This window comes from Sciurus vulgaris, assembly GCF_902686455.1.
Source record: "Sciurus vulgaris genome assembly, chromosome: 1".
Taxonomy (NCBI): domain Eukaryota; kingdom Metazoa; phylum Chordata; class Mammalia; order Rodentia; family Sciuridae; genus Sciurus; species Sciurus vulgaris.
This window is the reverse complement of record NC_136461.1, coordinates 131,657,123-131,678,062: the sequence shown is the minus strand read 5'-3', so window position 1 is coordinate 131,678,062 and position 20,940 is coordinate 131,657,123. Positions and strand designations below refer to the sequence as shown.

At 38.2% G+C, this 20,940-nt stretch overlaps 1 protein-coding gene across 3 annotated transcripts in view; it reads right to left on the bottom strand.

Annotated features, from left to right (window-relative positions):
* RGS20 (regulator of G protein signaling 20) overlaps positions 1–20,940 on the bottom strand; it is a 67,739-nt gene that overhangs the window by 37,814 nt on the left and 8,985 nt on the right. The window contains exon 1 of one of the 3 annotated variants that reach the window (XM_079136960.1): positions 7,587–8,152. The exons of the other annotated variants lie outside the window; for them this stretch is intronic. The gene's annotated coding sequence lies outside the window, so the exon portion shown is untranslated. Of the gene's footprint in view, positions 1–7,586; positions 8,153–20,940 lie in introns of those variants that run through there. 3 annotated transcript variants of the gene reach the window in all.

Below are 20,940 nucleotides of genomic sequence, written 5' to 3'. Positions count from 1 at the left end.
TCATGGAAACCAAAATTCAAGGACAGTCCTTATTCATTCTCATTCTCTCACTCTCTCTCTCTCGCTCTCTCTCTCTCTCTCTCTCGCCCTCTCTCTCTTCCCTCTCTTTTTGTACTGGGGACTGAACCCAGGGGTGATTTACCACCTGCCTCACCACTGCCCCTGCTCCCTCCCACTAGGATTACAGGCATGTGCCAGCAGCCTGGTTTCTCCCTTACTCTTTAAGTAATCTCTAGATTACATATAATACCTAATACAATGCAAACACTATGCAAATAGTTGTTGTACTATTGTTTCAGGAATAATGATAAGGAAAAAATTCTGTAGTGTTCAGTACAAATGCAATGTGTTTTTTTTCTCCAAATATTTTTTATCTGCATTTAGTTAGATCCTTGGAAGCAGAATCCACAAATATGGAGGACTAACTGTATAGTAAAGCCCTAGCATATGGCTGAAATAGTAATCCTCAGTAATTGTTAGTAATTCTGTTTTTTTTTTTAAAGAATAACATGGACCCAACAAGACCCTGGGTTCGATCCCCAGCACACACACACACACACACACACACGCATACACACACACACACACACATACACACACACAAAATATATAGAAATTTGAATGCTGCTTTTCTTTCATTTAGCATTATAATATAAACGACTTTCTACAAGGATGCACAGTCTTCACAAGTATAGTTTTAGCAGCTCTCTAAGCCAATCTGTTTTACTTTTTTGTGTTTCCTTTACCTTGCTTTATTCCAGCTCCTGGTTTAACTTTCATGACGTCCATTCCCTATCTCCATGTCTGTTCATGGCTTCCTTTCTTATTTGCTGTATTCAATACCCCATAAAGAAAATTTTAATAAGTAATAAAAATAGACCATTATTCCATCTCCTAACATATTTCCTTACATTTCTCTCTATATACATTTTTCATAACTCTGATGTGCAGGTAGCAATCCACTCTAGAGTGGCAGCTCCCTATCAAGCATCTTTTTTTTTAAAATCCAGGGGTATTTTACCACTGAGCTACATCCCCAGCCCTATTTATTTTTTATTTTGAGTCAGGGTCTTACTAAGTTGCTTAGGACCTCACTAAATTGCTGAGGCTGACCTCAAACTTGCAATCTTCCTACCTCAGCCTCCCAAGTTGCTGGGATTACAGGTGTGCACCACTGTAGCAGGCCCTATCAAACATCTTGAATAGTCTTAGGCAGCTGTGATCAATAGCCTCTGTAACTTCATTACACCCAAAGTTCCATACAACAGAACACACTTCTACATGGGTTCTGTCTGGGCCCACACTGTCAATATTGAATCTGTGTGACAGAACCTCCTACTTCTGATGGTGCCACAAAGACCCAAGGGCTCCAGGAATCCCAAACTTCACTCTTAGAAATAGTTGGCAAGGAGTGGAAGAGATTGTAGTGAGGGTTGGCCTAAGCCCATCTAATTTTTCCTCAGAGAGAAATCTTTCTATCTTTATTTTTATTATTGCTGGGCTCACTGTCTTCCATTTATTTAATTATGAGAGCATGGGAAGTGCTATTTACAATCCAAGGAGATTAGGCATTTTCTTCTTGTGCTGTAATTGCAATATAACACATAAATTAAAAATCTATATGCTGGGGCTGGAATTGTGGCTCAGTGGTAGAGCACTTGCCTGGCATGTGTGAGACCCTGGCTTCGATACTCAGCACCACATATAAATAAATAAAAGATCCATTGACAACTAAAAAAAATTTTTTTAAATCCATATGCTGAAACCTAGAAAGAAATTTCCCCAGACAAAGCCTGAGCTGGGTGCAGGGCTCACCCTCTGCATTCTGGATTCCAGGACTCTTCTGGGAAATCCACAGTCTAGCCTGGACAGGTTGGGATGAAGTTTTGCCTTTACTTTGGGTCATCTGGGATTTTGATGGTAGTAATTGTAGGTGGTACCTGGGATTTCAAAAACTCCCTTGATAATTTTCAGATATCCTCTGGAGTATTTTAGTATTTATTAGTATTTTAGTATTTGGGTAAGGAATATTAAAAATGGCTTCTTATGGGTCATCCAAATTTTTATTTTAATGCCCCCATTGACCCTACTGGATCAAATCCCTCCTAGAGTGTAAAAGTGGGACTTCATGGCATTACTAGATAATTACTTTTAACTCCATCTATATCCAGATTTTTTTTTTTTTTTTTTTTTTCAGTGCAGGGGATTGAACCCAGGGCCTTACGCTTTAGAAGCAAGCACTCTACCAACTGAGCTATATCCCCAGCCCCTGATATGTATTTTGATTCCTCAATTTGCCCACTTCTAAATGCAAAGCATAAAGTTGCCAACCATTTTTCTGGGATGGCATTAGATGCAAGAGCCTAGTAGCCATTTGTCTCCCAGCAGTATCATTATCTATGCCCGAGTATCTCTCTTAATCTTTAACTATTTTTGGAAGATTCTTTAAGTCTCAATAGGTACTAGAAGGCTGTCAAGAGAAAAAGCATCAACTCTTCACATGAAGTGTGAAATATAAACATGAGGAATGGTTATGTAGCTTCCTTATCTGAGATAATGAAGAAAGGAATGCAGAGAAGACAGCTCATTACACCCATCCTTCCTGCCAATCCACTCAATCATTCCTACCAGACTTTTGTTACACTCTGTTGCAAAATTAATTGATGTGAGATTCAGCTTCTTCTCTATTCTCACATTGAAGAAGTTACTAATGATGTTACAATGGGGCAGTGAGTGAAAACAGAGAGTTATTTCTGGGTATTTCACAGCTTTAGTTATTCCCAACACACCAGCTATACCAGCTTGACTACAAACAAGCAGTCTTCCTCCTAAGTCATAAGGTTGTAAGATTTCCCCTGGCCTTCCTTATACCAAGATGCTAAAATTTAACCTTCTTTCCTCAGTTGTTCCCTATTTTGAGTCTGTTCAAATGATCAGGTCTTTGTTGCTGCTCCATTTTAAGAACAAAACTGCTTTCCTCAGGAGTTCCATTTGTATTAATTTCACTGCTCTCTGAGCTTCTACAGACTGTAGTACCTCAATGCATGAGAAGCACAGATATTCCAGGAATATTCTCTGTATTGTGGCCTCAAGAGATTTTCATTTTCTTGTTCTCTGTAGTAATGTTTTTGAGTATTTAGCAATGTGTGCTAATTTGCTCTTAATTTTACCCTCCTCTTAGCCTTCCCGCCTTCTAGGTTTCCCTTACCGCTGGGAAAGCTTTTTCTAATATTATTTTGCCCTGGATGCAGAATGCTTTTTTTACAGATATCACATTTCACAGTACGAGTGTGCACCCAGTAGCAAAGTGGCAGAGGGTTGGGTGAGAACCTCATGCAGTTTCCTCAAATTGGATGCTGAACTGTGGGTGGAAAAGGAGGAAACCACTATCTGGGTTCCCTCTCGGCCGCCCATGCCTCTTCATGTAGAAGTGGGAAGAAATCAAATGAACAGGAGGAGAAAAAGGAAGTAAAAATGAACCAGCTGTTGACAGGAGACTAAAGGAGGCACAAATCTCATGAAAGACCATTAGGTTTTTAGAGTCTAAGTGGGAAGGTTTCTGAAGATGTTTGGGTTTGAGACTGATTAGGCCACAGGAAGTCTTTTGTGGGCTGCTCATTTTCTCTCATTCAAGAATTCACACAATGAGGTTAGAAAATAGACCCATGAAACCAACAGGGCCGATTGCATGCTAAGTTATCTCCCTGGGTTTAGCTACTTAGTCTGAAAATAGGAACAGGTGAATGCAGCTATCTCTGAATCACATCCTCCCAGCATAACACAGGATCACCTGATGCTAATTAAATCACAAACAGGCCCTCTGCCTGCCCAAGGCTAACACCTGTTATGATTAGCTGCTGGGAAATAAGCTGACTCCTGGTCAATAGTGATGTTTATATTTTGTTTAGAAGGATGCTCAGATGAGCCAATTTTAAGTTAGAAAGAAATGCTGGTATGTTATCTTATGGTATGGCCAACATCAGATATAGGCCTTTCTCACTCCAGATCATGAATAATGAGTGAAGACCTGGAATTAAACAAATAGACCAAAAATTGAATCAAAGCAGTGTCTTCCTCTACATGAGGTACAGAAAGCTGGACAGCATTAGTGGCTAGAGGGTTTTGGTGGCAGTTCTAAACTCTGCCTCTGTGCACAACTATGAGTTTCCAAAAATTGCTCTCTTTTGTTGGTGGGTGGTGCACACCTGTAACTGCAGTGACTCGGGAAGCTGAGGATGGAGGATAGCAAGTTCACAATCAGCCTGGGCAACTTAGCAAGACTCTGTTGCAATAAGAAAAATAAAAAGGGCTGGGAACATAGTTTAGTGGTAAAGATCCTCATTGCTGAAGAAAAAAAAAAGTTGCTGACTTTTGGCTTTATTGTCTGAATAATTTGAGGGCTGTTTGAAGGAAAAGTTTGCTCATTATTGTTTTGGTAGAAGTCAACTGAAAGCTTAATAGTAACAAAAGACTGTTTTGCATTATAATTATTTCCAGATGGATACTTACACATGCTCTCATCTTAAAAAAAAAAAAAAAAAAAACTGCTTAAGCATGTTACCATCTGTTTTGCAGTGACTTTTAATGGAAATCTTTACACGTTTGTTTATATGGCCGTTGCCAAATTTGTAAGCCACTGGAGGTTTTAAGTCACTGAAGACTTTGAGACTGTAATAATAGTGTCTTTCTCTTCTGTTGTTACTAAGTGAATATTGTATAATTCAACTTTTACAATAGCCTTTTTGGGAAATGCCAGAAATAATAAGGGTATGATCAGAAGGAAATTAATAAATTATGCATGTTTTTACTTGTCTTTTCTAAATAGCAACCAATAACCAAAGAGCATTTTGTAAGTACCGACTGAAATCTTCAACATGGGCTTTCTGTATCCCAGGAAACGATGGGATTTCTCAAGGATACTGCAGGTGGGATGCATCCCCAATGATGGCTTAGCCCACAGCACCTCTAACAGTACAAAACACTTATTAAAATCTTTGTGGGGTTGCTTTAGGGCCTTTCAAATTGCCTAACTCTGTGCTGGGCAGTCATTAATAGTTTGCATGAAAATGTCTGCCAGCTTTTTAGTGGGTTCCCAGCAAGGGAAAGGCTCCCTGATGAGAATTTCAGAGCAATCATTGCAAATTATAGAAAAAACAGGGCAAAACAGTTACACAGGGATAAATTAATGTCTAAAATCAAACTTATAATCTCCCTGGATAAACCAATCCATTCTTTTTTTTTTTTTAGCTTCAGTAAGCAGCATTAGTAACTTTCTGTCCAGTTGTTCAAGAAAGGTTAAGTTATCCTAAACTCCTCCCACTTCTAACTAATAGCAAAACCAAATGAAGTCTACATCTCCCCGAAGGTCTTTCAAGGGTACCCCCATTCAATGTCTGGGGCCTGGATTTTGACAGAGTCTCCCAGTCAGTCACTCTGCCTTCATTCTTGCTTTGCATTATTAGGAAAAATATAAATTTAAATTAAAAAAATTAAAATTCTGGTTGGAGCTATGACAGCATCACACACATCCTTCCTAACTCTATGGTCTCTTTTGATGCTCCTTCTGAAGCAATAGTTAGTGGTGAAACTCGACAGGGAGGGAACTGGCTTTGCAGGGAGTGTGTGTTACTTGGGAAGTACCTTTCATTGTTGAGAATATCATGCCAAGGGGAAGGAGAACATGCTGCCTGATGCTGCTTTGCTTAGAATTGGAACTGGGGGTCTTAAGAAGTGTCAGGATTTCTGGGTGGTCTAACCTAGGTCACCAGGGTTAGAGAGCTGGTAAAGGTGGTTGGGAGAAACCAGTCAGGAATAATTTATTTTTTGTAGTTTCTTGTGTGTTGTCCCTCTAGGATCTAACTGCTATGGAAGGTGGCCAACTGGAGTATAGATGTAGCCATGATAAGATTGGAATTAATTCTAGGACTATGTAACTAGCATTCCAGATTAGTCAAACTGAAATATTTCTCTAAATAGATATTTCTTTTCCTGTAACAATTGTGGGAAGTCTCACGATTTGTTCATCGTATTCAGAATATTTTTAATAGAAAGCACTGGAGCAAAGCTTTCTTCCTTGGTGGTAGAACAGTGCCTAGCCATATAGTAGGCACCTGAAATATCAATAAATGTTTCTGGGCTCAGTGGCACACGCCTGTAATCTCAGCGACATGTAGACTGAGGCAGGAGGACTGCAAGTTTGAGGCTAGCCTGGGCAACTTGGGGAGACCCTATCTCAAAATCAAAAATAAAAAGGGCTAGGGATGTGGCTCAGTGGTAAAGCATCCCTGGGTTCAACTCCCAGTACCAAAAAAGAAAACAAGTGTCAATATATATTTACTTATATCAATATATATGTCTATATAAACATATATACCTATACACTGCCTATAACATGCCTACTGAAAAATTAATCTACCCATTTTGATCACAGAAAATTAAATGTCAGTACATGAACTGATCCATTTGCCCCTTGTTCAAAAATATTAATATCAGTCATTTTGCTTTTATATTTACATAGTCCTTTATTTTCATAGCAGTGTCCATAACCTAATAATCAGTGTAATGATCTAGTGCAAAATACTGGACTTTTTATTACAGAGGAAATGGCATGCACATAGACACATACCCACATCTATACCTACGCACACCAGAACAATTTAAAGTGATGAAGAAAATGCCAATGATCACAAAGTTGTGGCACAACCAGCATTTTCTTTCATCATTAATGGAAATGTAAGTTGGTACAACCAGTTTGGAACATGTGCAGAATCTACTACAACTGATCATGTGCACATCTTCTGGCCCAGCCATTCCAGTCCTTGGTGTATACTCCCCAGAACGGCTGCACACACACACACACACACACACACACACACACACACACACACACACACACAAGTGTTAGGATGCTCCTGACCTACTACACAGGTAGACTACAGTAACTCATGTGCTTACCAGCGGTAGAATGGATAAGTAAATTGTGATATATCCCTACAATGGAATATTCAGCAATGAGGATAGTCTACGACGACCTCAACATGTGGCTGAATCTAACCAATCATGTTGACTGAAAAAAGATGTAAAAGGTGAGCTGGAATTGTGACTGTTATAGAGTACATAATTAAGCCTGGATGAGATCCTAGGTTCAATCCCTAGCCCCTCCCCTGCCACCACCACAAAAAAAAAAAAAAAAAGATGTGAAGAGTTCTGAGCAATTCTATTTAAAAAAAACACAAAACCTCACAAAAAACTCTTTTGTGCTATTTAGAGTCAGAATGGTGTATACCTTGGTGAGGGGGTTTTTGGGGCTTGGTTTGTATGCTGTTTATACAGAGGTATTCCATTTATAAAAATTTATCAAGCCATGTGTGCATTCTCTTTGTGTGCTATTTTTTTAAAAAGCTCTCATGAAAACAGGCAGGCCGGAAGGAGATATGATAATGGAAGAAGGGTGGAGCAGAGGCTTAACAATTTTCAGGATGTTTGCAGCGTGCCAGGTCATTTGACTTCTCTGAGTCTCACAAGGTCAATGAGGCAGGTGAACATGCTGCCCTGGGAGGCACTTATAGCTCTGACAGCCTGCTCACCAGATTCCAGATGCTTGCTTGCCTCCTTTTCTGTATTTCAGTGTCACTTTGTGATTTTACTCCTCTGCAAGTTGTTTACCTTGTCCTTTCAATGTTTTTGATCCCTAAGTCAAAGAAGAAGAAAGTATGATGCAGGAAGAACTTAAAAAAAATATATAATAGAGGTTGAGATAGCATCTGTTTCATGTAGAAATCCAACAGAGGTCTTTGCATAAATATGCAGTTCAAATAAGCAAAACCATGCCCTTGCAAAAGATTTTTATATGCTCTAGGGTTCTGGGATATTGTCACCAGCACATTGTGAGAAATGGTAGAGGGAACCATCCTTAACATTCTTTCTGGCTGCTTTCTTTCACAGTTTCTTAAATACTGAAAATGTGCTGAGATTTTGATGACTTATCAGCATCAGGTCAAACACGACTTATTATACATCTAGGTTAAAAATATGACTTTTATCCTCAAAGAGTCTTCCCATTTCAATGGTCACAAGCAGGTACAGAGTGGAGCACCACTTATATCAGTCAGTGTCGCAGGCTCTGGGCTTGCCTACAGGGTGAGCTAGACAATCTCTGCCCAGGACTTACATATCAGTGTGAGAAACAGACAAAAGCCATTAAGAAACTGGTAAGAGAACTTGGTGCCTGAGAACAGCTATGAAGATGATAGGGTGATGTCCTAGAATTATGAGGGGAGAATCCCATTACAACTGGTGGCCAGCAGGGGCTCTGGAGAAGTGGAGGCAGGCATAGAAACACGAAGAGATGAGGCTTCTAAGAAGAAGGAACTGCAAGTACACACGGGATTGGAATGTTCCAGACATTCTCAAAGTGTGGTGAAGGAGGAAGAGATGTTGGGCTCCAGGAACATGTGAGAGTGAATGGGCTGGAGGCCTCAGGGACAGAAACTTTTAGACAAAGAGATGAGAGTGAATGAGAGGGAAGGGAGAGACATAGGTCTTGGGCCGGGGTTGGAGGATGAGATTTCTAAGAAAATACAGTTGGTAATGGACAACACCAGGGGGTGAGCAGGTAAGTAAAGGCTGAGATGTGACAGAAGAGATTCCTGAGAGGTCAAAGTGTTGCTCACACTATTGACAAGGACATGGAAGGAATCAGGAACAACACTGGAGGGAAAATGGCGGCCTACATGCTGGAGTTTTTTACATAAGGGATAGGGACCTGAAGGCAGCTCATGACTAAAAGGAACAAACACTACAGAGGTTCAGTTCGAAGACATTCAAAAGACATTCAAAAGAGGTGTTTTTAAATAATTGTGGCAAAATATATGCAACATGAAATTTTAACTATGTTTACACTCACCGTTTAGTGGCATTAAGTATATTCACGTTTTTTGTGCAACCAGTATCACGAGCCATTTCCAGAACTCTTTTCATTCTGCAAAACTGAAACTCTGTACCCATTACACAGTAACTCCCCGATTTCCCCAGTCCCTGTCAATGACCACTCTGCTTTCTCTCTATAAATTCAATTACTCTAGCTACCTTAGATAAGTGGGATCATGAAGTTTTTGCTTTTTTTATGCCCATCTTATTTCACCCAGAATAAAGTCCTTAGGGTTTGTCCATAATGTAAGCATGTGTCAGAATTTAAGAGGTGGGGTTTCACAGAGAAGTAATGTTTTAGAAGTGGCAATGGACAGCAAAAGGACAACTATCTTTACTTCCAAGTCCCAAAGTGCAGGAATTTCAGTGGAAAATGTCTCCAATGATCAGGGCCTCAGACTAGCCAGATTTCTGTGAGAAATTAAAGGGGAGGGACACTAAGAAACTGTGACTGGCTCTGTGGCTATACATAGAGTTCCAGGCAGCAGCACGGAAAGCCATGAGGGACTGGAGGGGCGTCTCTTGGAGTCAGATAAGGATATGGCATCCCTGCAGTGACTGAGGTCAGAGGGGCCTGAGTGGGAAAACAGGGTTTATTTGGAGGAATCTTGTAAGTCTTGGGCTGGCCTTCCACCCCAGCTGGTTCCTAAAGAAGAATCCTTGGAAAACAATGAGCAATTGTTAAAGAATGTCAAGAAGTCCAGGTGATCAGCCTGTGATATAGGGAAAAGATCAAGGCATGTCAGAGTTACCTCTCCACCCTTGTCCTCTTCCACTTATGAGGTCTGGAACAAATTACTTTGCCTTTATAAGTCCCCACCTCCTCATTTGTATAATATAAACTACCTTGAGATTCATTGAAAATATTAAATGAGAATGTATACCAAAGGTCACTGCAAACTAAGAGGTACTCCAGTGCCATTATTATTAATTTAACTTAGTACTTAAGTGAAATATTAAAGTGAAAGACAGATTGAGTATTATGGAAAGATCCTACACAGGCTGAGCATCCCTAATTCAAAAATTCAAAATTTGATATGCTCCAATACCTGAAATTTTTTGAGCTCTGACATAACATAAGTGGAAAATTCCATACCTGAAGTCATGTGATGGATTGCAGTAAAAAAAAAAAAAAAAAAAAAAAAAAGGCAGGTGCATTGTATGTCTAGGGTGTATAGGAAACAAATGAATTTCATGTTTTGACTTGGGTCCCATCCCTAAGATATCTCATTATGTACATGTAAATACTCCAAAATTTAAAAAAAAAAAAAAAAACCTGAAATTCTAAACACCTATAGTTCCAAGCATTTCCGATAAGGGCTACTCAAATTGTAATGACTGTATTTTAAGAACACAAAAAAATTGGTCCTGTACCTTTGTGTCTAAATTCAGCAGAGTGAATAGCAAGGACCCCACTTATTCACCCAAAGACATCTGGCATCTCAACCATTCAGAAATCTGGAAGTAACCCAAAATGTCTTTGAGTGCATGCAAGCAGTGACAAAAATAGTGCTGCAAAGCTGAGAAAGGAAAGGCTAGAGAAGGGGATGTAAATATGCCAGTTTGCCAAGCAGAGCACTTCCGCACACTGGGAGCTCCAGGAAACCCGTGGGGTGGGGTGAGCAGCAGAGGGTCTGGTCTGGCTCTCTCTCTTCCACTGCCAGGCTTTGTGACCTTAGCAGTGAGGCCATCTCCCTGGGCCTGAGTTTTCTCATCTGCAAATGAGAAAGTTTTCCTTCTCATTTAAATTCTGTCAGTACATGCTACAACATAGTTGAATAGTGCAAGCATTTTGCTGAGAGAAAGAAGCTAGTTAATAAAAGCCACATATTGTTTGGATTCATCTAGATGAAATGTCCAGAAAAGGCAAGTCTATAGAAAGGGAAAGTAGCTCAGTCATTGCCAGGGGCTACAGGAAAGAGACTTGGGTGATGGCTAGCAAGTGTGGGGGTTCTTCTCAGGGCAATGAAAATGAGTTAAAATGGATTGTGGGATGGTTAAACAGCTCTGAGAATATACTAAAAGCTGTGGAGATATATTCTTTAAATGGGTGCATTGTATAGTATGTGAATTATAAGTCAACAAGATAGTTTTTAAATGTTGGTATTTTAACTTAGTTTAAAGGCAGTAGAACAGGTTGGAATGAGTATCAGTAAGAACAGGAGCACAGGATGGGAGTTTAGTTCTGTCACCAACTTGGTGATCTTACATAAGTTACCTGCCTGCTCTGAGCTGCTACTGGCCCAGCCATTCTTTATATTCCCTAAATTTATGATTCTGGGACTTAAAACTGAGACACATCAGAAAAGGAAAGAAAAAAAATCCACAAAAGAAGAATAAGGAGAGACAAAAGACAATGAGGAGTAGCAGATTCAGTGTGCTGGTGGCACACACGGGCAGGTGACACAGAAGGGACACAGGAGCATCACACCACACCACATCAACATACAGGATCATACAGTGCATTCAGTGGGGTGGGGGACAGGCTGACCCGTGAAGTAAATGCTACACCCACCCAAGAAAAATGTATAATTCCTAATATTTAGCAGACATTTTAATGTATTCATTTGAAACTAATGTGCCATGGAAATCGTTTCCCTGAACATTATGCTACAGGGGGAAATGCAGATGAAAATGACAGTCATGTTACACAACATTTCAGCATTTTCCTTTACAGACATAAGTCAGCACAAAGATTAGGAACACAGGCTCTTAGTGAAAAGCATTTAAAGTTCTTGTTGGCCTAGAGAATATTTTTATAGTCTTTCCTACATTCACTGGTGGAGAAGTGAGTTCCTACAGTGCATCTGGAGAGACAGCCATGCATGAAGATTAACTAATTGCATTTCAGGTTTTATTTAATAGAGAAAATCATGAATATGTGCAATTAATGCCACATAAGCCCTTACTCTGCTCAATCTTGTACATATTTCATTTCTATCTCTGGTTTTGAAATCTAAGTAAATCTAGAGCCCACAGGGTATCATGTATTATGCATGCTTTGATATAGCCCAAAGAATGTGAATTGAAATTTGATATGAATTTAAATCCTCTACAAATTCAGAATTCTATTAAAGTGCCTGGACTAATGATGAAAGCAGTGGAGCCCAAAGAAGGAAGTGTTTCTTCTTTGGTTCTAGGGTGATTCAAGGAACACAGTCTCCCAAGATAAACAGGATAAAGCCCCTATGTGCTCCCTACTTGCCACATGTTTCCAGATAGAGTCTGAGGAACCCAGCAAGGGGCTAGGCAACATCAGATATTCTCAGATGTATTTCTGAAGGTGTTGCAATCTTGTTTACCTAGAGCATTCTCCAAATAAACAGTGCGGAAGGGAAATGGAACATCATCTTCATTGTCATTGTCATACTCATTGATTCCTGGGTCAGCAGGGAAGAAGGAAGGTAGCTCCTGGTAGTGCAAGGGGAGGGCCTGGGATCCAGCTTAACCAGCACCAAGGAAGCATTCCAGCCCAACTGAGGGACAGAGCATCCATTAGCTGGCCTGTAGTGGGCACTGTCAAGACTTTCACAGCATGCACACAGACACACCTCGGACCTATCAGCCACTCTGTAGATGGTGAACTAACCCATGGTCTCAGAAATAAACTCACTGAAAGTAAGCCATTATATCTCTCTGATGTGAGGTATTGGGAAGACCAAGCACCACAGAGCAAGACTTCTTGCCAAATTGCTGAAACCAAATGCATTCAAGTCCTTGGATCTAACATCTAGTTTGCCGGAATTCAGGTAATTGAGAAAAGAGCACCATGAGAGAGCAGCAAATTCAGGAGGTGGGACCATGCTAGGGGGTAAAGATCCAGTTTCTTCTGCAAGTTGGTACATGAAAAAGATAGGGGTAAGGAAAGATTAATAAATTTTCTAATCCCCATATTTAATGAGAAAGAATGTGATATGATTAGGTATTAGATTATACTAATTATTAACTTTTGGGTATTATAGAGGTATTGCAGTTGTTACATGGACATTATATTTTAAAATGTGCTTATCATAAAGTTAGGTGTTTTTTAAAAGGGACAATCATTTTTATTTAATTGTCTTTGAGGAGTGACATTTGTAATGACATTTGTATCACTGCCCTAAATTATAGCTGGAACCAAGGAAACTTATGGACAATGCATCCTTGTCTGACCAGTGAGGGTAGGATCTCTTCCCGTGCTACAGGAAGACACCCTCTAGACTGGTTAACTTTGCTGGGGCTTCTTTAGCTAATTCTATGTGTGCTGGGCACAAATCTTACAGCCATTAGGCCTCGATGGCTATATGCTAAATATACATATGGAAGATATATATATATATATATATATATATATATATATATATATATGGAAGAACTTCTCCATCAATCACAGCAGATGGTTTGTGAAACATGTTAGTGTATATGCAAATTAAAGATAAAAATGTTTCAAAAGGTAGGCTTATAAGTAACTAGCTTTTCCTTCTACTTACAGGTCTCTCTGGGCAAATTATTCCTCTACATTTCTTTTTTTTTCTGCTTTTCCCTGTAGTAAATTCTCCATGATCTCTTGTGGATAGTAGCATTGGTTCTTCAGAGTTTGTCTTGGGTTCACAATTAGTTAGAATGTTTCATTTTGAGATGATAATCCTGTCATAAACGTTATAAAATAGTGAGCTTCCATCCTATTTAAGGCTTTCAGGTTGTAAGTAATTTGATTCTCTGAAAGCCAGCTGAGCTCTCTTATGTAGAAAACCTTTGTGCATATTATATCCCTGTGGTCCTTCTTCATTAGTATTTCTGGGGCATGTTAATTGCTATTAAGTTCTCCTGTTAATATGAAGATGGTGAACGTTAAAATGGTGGATCTGCAAAGGAATCTTAAGTTGGGTCCTCTGATTTTATTTCTTTTAAGAGATTGCTTTTAGTGGGATTTTTTTATCTGTTTTTCTGAAAAATAATTTTTTTTTGAAAGTGAACTATTTCTGTAAGAAAGAACATTGTTACTGGTTAAACTTCATATTTACTTTCATATAAACTATTTTCTATATGAATATAGTAATATTCCACACTAAAATTTATGTTACTACTCAGAGGTAGACAGTGTTCACTGTGAAGGACAGGAGAGTAAATATAGGCTTTGCAGTCTGTATGTTCTCCATTGCAACTACTCAACTCTGCCTCTACTGCACAAAAACGGCAACAGACCATGATATAAACAAGTGAGCAAAATTGGGCTCCCATAAAAATTTATTTATGGACAATGAAATTTAAATTTCATAAAATTTTTATGGTGTCACAAAATACTATTATTCTTTTGATTCCCTCCCAACAATTTAAAAATGGGAAAACTATTTTTAGTATTCAGACCATACAAATACAGGCATTGGAATGGATTTGATCCATGTGTCTGAGCTTGCTGACCCCTGTTATAAATATATAGAAACTCTCAGTAGATAGTTTACAAGCCGGGCGTGGTGGCACATGCCAATAATTCCAGCAGCTCCAGAGGCTGAGTCAGGACGATCTCGAGTTCACAGTCAGCTTCAGCAAAAGTGAGGCACCAAGTAACTCAGTGAAACCCCGTCTCTAAATAAAATACAAAATAGGGCTGGAGATGTGGCTCAGTGGTCAAATGCCCCTGAGTTCAATCCCCAGTTACCATCACCCCAAATATAGATAATTGGGAAAAGTACAGATTCTAGAGTAGTAATATCCTATTGATTATGCTCAAGAAGTTTTCACCATAGCCTCATGATAATTTAGTGTACCACAGCACAGTAAGCTACCTATCACGAACAACCTAACAAATTCACACTATTCCTTCAAACCCGGGCCATTCTTCTGACTTCCAAACACATACTGTATTTCACCACATAATCGTTGCCACCACAGAATCATCACACCCTGCTTTTTCAGCCCGAAACTTTGTTTATAACCGTTAACTGCAAAATCATTGCATGGTATATGTTTATCACTCTGCTTAAAAGGTAAACAGAGCAGCATTGTATTCACTAGTGGCATATGAAAACACATGTATCTTCTCATGCATTGCAAACCAGGAGCCTAGATTTTTCTGTGCAGGCACTGGGGTTTGTCTAAAGTGCTGCAGTTCTAATGGTAAACACATCTTACATGAGTGGCATTAAGGAATGTGAACATGCATCTGATAAAACCAATGACAACAGCACAGAATCTTCAGACACAAGATTGAATTTTGTAACTTCAAATTCACAACACTGTAGTAAATTTTCTCAAGTGTAATATTTCAACTACAATGCACAAATCAATTACAACTAATGTGTTAACCTTTTTTGAGATGGGGAAAATGTTTGTTACACTGTTGTGAAGAAATGATGTGCATTGCTTTGGACTATTCAGTTTTAACATATATTCATGAGTATTCCATGCAGTATCAGCGCATGCACACACACACACATACACACATACACAAAGCATCACATAATGTTCACATCCCATGTTTTTGCAAAAACCTTTGGTATAAAATCTGCAGTGAGTATAGAGATCCAACCTACTTGATGCCAAAATCAGAACTCTGATGGATATTCCAATCTAAATAGACTCCTGAGTCTCCCTGTCCAGCCCCTCCACTTCTCTGGTCTTTTACATGGCCCTACAGGGAGTTGCCAACCACTCAAATCCAAGGAATTATCCTGATTCCTCCCTCATTCTGGTCTTCTGTTTCACTCATTAGCAAGCTGGTTCTATCCCCAGAATGTGTTTCCATCTATGTACTTTGTCTGTGCTGCCTCTCCCAAGCTCAGGTGGGCCCCATCTCTTGCTTGGACTGTTGCAATAAGACCCAACACACCCCTTCTCTTCTCCACAGCTTTCCTGCTACTGTGTTTGATGTGCTTTGTTCCCTGAGGTTCAAATGTTTGTAGCTTAGACCCTGGATGGTGATATTGGGAAATAACAGGACTTTTAAGAGGTGGTACCAAGTAAGAGATCCTTAGGTCAGTTGAGGGTAGTTCTCTGGAAGGGACTGTGGGACCCCAGGCTCTCTCTGGATTTCTATTTCAATATGTGATCTCTTTCACATATGTGCTTTTACTATGATGTGATACAGGCAAGAGGGCCTTCACCAGACCTGAGATGATGATAGTGCCATGCCCTTGTGCCTCCAAAATTGTAGACTAACTAAACCTCTTTTCGTTATAAAGTTATCCTGCTTCACTTATTTGATTGTAGCAATACAAAACAGATTAATGCAAAAGATATGGTCTGCAAAACCCAATATTTACTGTTTTAAAATAAAGCCCATATTATGATAATCTCCTATGACTTTCTTTTTTTTTAATTCATTTTTTTTGTAAACAAATGGGATACATCTTATTTCTCTGTTTGTACATGAAGTAGAGGCATACCATTTGTGTAATCATATATTTACCTAGGGTAATAGTTTTTGATTCATTCTGTTATTTTTTTCCTCCCCCCCTACCCCTCCCCTCCTATGACTTTCTTTGACCATCCATGACACCAGAACAAATCTAAACTTTTTATGAGAACCTGGTCTCTCCACTAACACTTTCCAATGAATGTACAATTTCTAACCACCATGTCTACATAAACAAATGTATCATACCTTACTTACATGTAATTAAGATTTTAAGATACCTTCTTATTAGTGAGCAAACTCAGAGGTATGTCTGAGTTTGACATATCCAAGTGTGTCTAACATATCCAAGTCAGCCCCAAAACAGATTTCAATCTTGAATCTTTCAGTCTGGGACCATCTCATCACCCCCAGAGCTTTGCTCCTTACACCTCAGGTGTGCATGAGCTACAATTAAATAGATTTGGGTTATTTATGGATGCCCATCAGTGAGTGCCTCTGGAGTCCTTGCTCCAGCAGTCTTCTGTTGATTAGAATTGGCTAATAGAAACCCCAGTGCATTATCTTATCCCATCCTGCCTCAGTATTCCCAAGAGGTTCTCTGCAGGCTGAGCTAATGGAATGTTTTAATCTTCTGTTCCTAGGGAATGTGTGAGAGAATCTCTTTTCCTCAAGGTTTGGTTTTCCACAATTCATACCAAAATATCTACTGAATTTTAGATCTCCATTATTCTTGGCCTAAAGTGTCAACTAGATATATATGTTGAACAAACAAATCTAAAGAAATTTTCAAAGAATTGAAATGTTAACTGATTGTGCATTTTGAACTCTTTGTAGGGAACCACAACAATTAATAACTATTTTTGTGATACAGCTTAAGGCAGTTAGGTATAGAGACCCTCAAAGAAACCCCCCCACACACACATACTAAATAGGTAAAACAGCTCATAGAAGACAACTTTCAATAAAAATATATATAATCTATATGTTGCCTCCTGATTTTCAGAACAGATTTGATATAATTCAATAAATTTACTCTATAGATCAGTATTTATAGTTTTCATGCCTTCACAATTTTGAAAGCAGTTTACTAGAAGATAAGGAAAAGCCTTTTGTATAGTTATTACTTTTATTTAACATTCCCAAGGATAATTTTTCACTTATTTTACACAGATTTACCTTTTTCATACTTTTTAGTATTCTTTCATCCTTTAACCCAAATTTATACCTATGGTTGAGTTACAATGTTCTGGTGTTTTTGTTTTCATGGAAGAGCATTGCCTAACAAGTCATTTATAGGGCCAGAGATAACTCCTTTATTTTGCCTTATTGAAAACTTAGCTCTAAAAAGAATTTGATAAATTACAGATTGTTATATAAAAGGACCTCACAAATCTTTTGCCTTGACTTAAATCTGTTCCCAAATTTTAAGCAACACAGTTCTTCTCAAAACTTGGACATTAGAGCAGCAAAGCTAGCTATCACTGCACGGAAGAACTAAAGACTGAGATATGTCCCCAGCCTCAGGAACACAAATAAAAAGTCCGGTTCTCTTTGCCCAGTCAGGAGAGCCCAGTGCAATGAAATGCCTCCAAGATTAGTATTTTCATCTCAGAATTGGAGTGGAATCAAGTTGTTTCCATATATTAGCACAGTATTTTTTTTTAAAATGAATGCCAAAGTTGATATAAAAGAGCAGATCAGTAAAGGGAAATTTAATATAAAAATTAATAATATTTAAATCACTCATGGACATAATGTTAAAATTCCAGCCCCACACAGACTCTCCTCTGTAAAGGTCAAGTAGCTGTCCTTTCCAGAAAATACTGTTAGCCTTTCCTTAACATTTCTTAATACTGTTCCCTTATTGCCAATATCTTATAATAGCCCCTACTGAATATGCCATAAAGTAGATGTAGATTTTTCTGAGAATGATCATTCTGAATGTAATTTGTTCAGCAACTAAATTTTATCTAAATTCTTTGAGTTTTGGGGGACCATTTTAAAAAAATCTATAAATGACAAATATTTGGCCAAATATGAATTCTAAACAATCAGTAGCATTTTCCTTGATGTTCAGTTGTAGGTACAGGTTTATATTAAAAAACTTTACTCAGAACCTTGTCCAAATGGTAAAAATTTTAGAATCTATATCAAATAAAACTGTATCAAAAATAAATGTTAAAGTCATAACAGAATGAATCAAAAACTATTACCCTAGATAAATGTATGATTACACAAATGGTATGCCTCTACTTCATGTACAAACAGAGAAACAAGATGTATCCCATTTGTTTACAATAAAAATTAATTTAAAAAATGTTAAAGTCAATTAATCCATGATCAGAGGCTTTAAATAATGATGAATAAATATTAGAAGAATAATGGTTATAGGCACTATTCACTAAAGACTCTCTTGAACTTCCCTTATTACTATAGTGTATTATAATGTATTATTATTACACATTCAGATTCAGAGGATCACAGAAGTAGTGGGAAAAGTCAAAATTTGAGCCCACTTTTCACTTCAATATTTCACTTCAATGCTCATGTGTATTAAATACAAGCTGCAATTTGAAGCATAACGAATTGCAAGAACTTTAAATGTCTTTCAACATTTTTAAACTCACAAGAAATACATTACATTTTACACATACAAATGGGAAAAAAATAATGTTCAATTTTCTGAGTTCCACTGCAAACAAATGATAAAATAGATAAAAATGTCATCCAAGATAGAAGGAAAGAAACTTAACTAAAAAGAATGTTGATTGGTCAAGGCAGATTACCATTCCTGTGCAACAATTTAAAAAGCCAGAAAAATAGCTCAAATTACATTTCTAAAGACATCAGAGAATTGTGGAAGCAAAGAAGTTTAAATCAACTAACACTTCTGAGAAGGATGACTCTTTCAAGGTGAGTAATCTGTCACCAACAGTTTTCTTCCCAGGGGCTTGCTGACTCTTAGTATGGGCTGAGGACATAGAGAAACTAATGTTATATGGGAGAAAAGTCCCCTTCAATACCAAGACCTTCCTCAAGCACATGGCTGACCTCCTCAAGACATTTACTAAATATGGAAGCCATGGGGAAATAGTCAATTTGACAACTTCTGAAGCTCAGACTGAGTCTCTCCTTCCATGATGGAGAAACTAGAAACCCTTGGGGTCTCGAAATCTAAATCCCAGAAGAAAGTTTCCAGGGAACAAGAATAAACAGAGGTAAGCCACGACTTATTAAACTGTAAGCAACACAAGCCCAGTTCAATATCTGTTGGGTCTGAAATGATCAGCCCTTTACACTCAGAAAGGAAGTCCCTCTGAGGGAGATTCCTTACTGAAGGAAGGTATTATCTGAACCTACATAGTTTAGTTATACACACTATCTACATATAATAAGAATTACTGGACATGTAAAGAGAAGAAAGTGACCAATAATAATATAAAAACTACAAATAACAGATACAGAAGCATAGACAATCTCAATATCAGATTTAGTAGACAAAAATTAGATAGCCAAAATTGATGAAAAGATAAGGAATTTCATCATAGAAATTACATTTATTAAAAGAATCAATGGACATAGTACATTTAGAACAAAACAAGTTCTGAAATTAGCAAATCACTAGCTTATTTGACAGAAAAGTAGGCACAGCAGAAAATAGGCTAAGTAAAATAAAACACAGATCAATAGAAAGTATTCAAATTGAAACAGATTAAAAAAAAAAGGTTCGAACAGAGCAGACAAGAGAATAAAAGACATGAAGGGAACAAGGAAAACAGCATAACATATCTATGATTCGAATCCTGAAAGCAAAAAGAGAAAGAAAGAAAAAAAAAAGACAAAAGCAACATTTAAAGAGATATTGAATGAAATTTTTCCAAAGCTGATGAAAGACACTAACCTAAAGATACAAGAAGCTCAGTGAATCTAATGCATAAAAAGTACAAAGAAAATCATAGCCAGCCACAATATGTTCACTGTGGTAAGCCAAAAGCAAAAAGAAAAACTTTATATTAGCCAGAAGAAAAAGACATTACATTCAAAGAAACATGACTTACCAACTACGAAGTCAAAAGATAACAGAATAAGAGGTTTCTTTCTTCCTTTTTTCCTTCCTTCCTTCCTTCCTTCCTTCCTTCCTTCCTTCCTTCCTTCCTTCCTTCCTTCCTTCCTTCCTTCCTTCCTTCCTTCCTTCCTCTTTCTTTCCTTTTCTTTTTTTATTTTTTGGTGTGTGCGTGTGCATTTGTATGCAGTGACAGGTATGAAACCCAGGGTCTTTTGCATGCTAGGAAAAACTCTACCACTAAGCCCACATCCCTGGCCCTAAGAATGAGAGCTTAAAGGTAAGCTATAGGACTGGAGAAGACATTTGCAATGTACACATACAGTTTTGCAGACAACCTGTATTCAGAATATATAAAAAGAACTCCTACAAATTTTTCTTCATCATCATCATCACCATCATCATCATCATCATCTGACAGTACAATAGAAAAATGGGCCAAAGACATAAAGAAGCAATTTTTCAATAGAAGTTACACAAATAGTCAGGCACAGTGGCGTACACCTGTAATCCCAGAGGCTTGGGAGGCTGAGGCAGGAGGATCTCGAGTTCAAAGTCATCCTCAGCAATTTGGTGAGGCCCTAAGCAACTCAGCAAGACCCTGTCTCTAAGG